This window comes from Herpailurus yagouaroundi, unplaced genomic scaffold, assembly GCF_014898765.1.
Source record: "Herpailurus yagouaroundi ecotype Mexico unplaced genomic scaffold, PumYag 162, whole genome shotgun sequence".
Taxonomy (NCBI): domain Eukaryota; kingdom Metazoa; phylum Chordata; class Mammalia; order Carnivora; family Felidae; genus Herpailurus; species Herpailurus yagouaroundi.
In genome coordinates, this window is record NW_024412403.1 from 21,021,831 (window position 1) to 21,023,575 (window position 1,745).

Consider the following 1,745-nt stretch of genomic DNA (forward strand, 5'->3'; position numbering starts at 1 on the left):
TTTTTATTTTAATAAGTATAAAGGCTGTTGCACAGATTTTTAAAAAAATAATATTTTTTAAATGTGCATCTACACTAGCAATGAGTGCTAGCGATAGATGTTTTCATTCTAAACTTTTATTTTACCCGTCAAAGATACAGTGGTAACTAATTATGATTTTATTTGCATTTCCATGAGTACTAAGGAAATTGAACATCTTTTTCTACATTTTTAGACATGTAAATTTGCTCATATGTGAAAGGTCCCTTGACACCCTTTGCCCATTTCTCTACTGTATTGCTTACTAATTTCTGGCCAGTGTGTAAAATTTCATCATACGTGCATAATTTAATCATACGAATGCCTTCTATTTCTACATAATGTATCTTCTGTATCGCTGATCTAATTATTTGATTTAAACCAATAAAATACTGTATTGACTTGACTGTAGTGTCTTCAGAGTGGTCCTTTTTTGTTTTTTTTTTTCAACGTTTTTTTATTTATTTTTGGGACAGAGAGAGACAGAGCATGAACGGGGGAGGGGCAGAGAGAGAGGGAGACACAGACTCGGAAACAGGCTCCAGGCTCCGAGCCATCAGCCCAGAGCCCGACGCGGGGCTCGAACTCACAGACCGCGAGATCGTGACCTGGCTGAAGTCGGACGCTTAACCGACTGCACCACCCAGGCGCCCCAGGTCTTACTTTTAAGAAATTCATTTTTTGTTGTGATAACACCTGGGTGTTGTATGTAAGTGATGAATCACTAAATCCTATACCTGAAATTAATGTTACACTGTATGTTAACCAACTGGAATTTAAATAAAAACTTTAAAAGAAGGGGTGCCTGGGTTGTTCAGTCAGTTGAGTGTCCAACTTCAGCTCAGGTCATGATCTCACGGTTCGTAGGTTTGAGCCCCACGTTGGGCTTTGTGCTGACACCTCAGAGCCTGGGGCCTGCTTCAGATTCTGTGTCTCCCTCTCTCTCCACCCCTCCTCCATTCATGCTCTCTCTCTCTCTCTCTCTCTCTCTCAAAAATAAACATGAAAAAAAAATTTTAAACTTTAAAAGAAAAAAAAAAGAAATTCATTTTGAGTTGATTTCTATGTATAGTGTAATATATGGATCTAAATTCATTATTTTGCATGTGGATATCCTATATTCCCATTACCATTCAATGAAGAGAGTATTTTTTCTCCATTGTTTTTCCTTGGTATCCTGTTGAAAATCAACTGACTATATATGCACGGATTTACTTCTGGGTTCATTATTCTGTTACATTTGTCTACATGTCTTTCTTTATGCCGATCCTATACTGTTTTAATTACATAATGTTTTATTACTATGTAATATATTTTAAAATCAGAAAGTGTGATTTCTTTGTTCTTTATCAAGATTGTTCTGGCTATTTGGGGTCTGCTGTGTTTCCACATGTTTTAGAATTTTTCTTTTCTATTCCAGTGAAAAATACCGTTGGAATTTTGATAAGGATTTCATTAAATCTGTAGGTCAGTGTTGGTAGTATGAACATTTTAACAATATTAAGTATCCTAATCCAGGAACACAGGCATCTTTACATTTGTTTATGTCTTGTTTTAACTTCTTTGATCAATGGTTTGTTAATTTAGTCTTTTACCTTCTTAGTAAAGTGTATTTCTAAGTATTTTATTCTTTCTGGTGCTTTTGCAAATGGAATTCTTTCCTTAATTTTCTTTCGGATAGTACATTGTTAGCGTATAGGAATGCAACTGATTGTGTGTGTGTACAT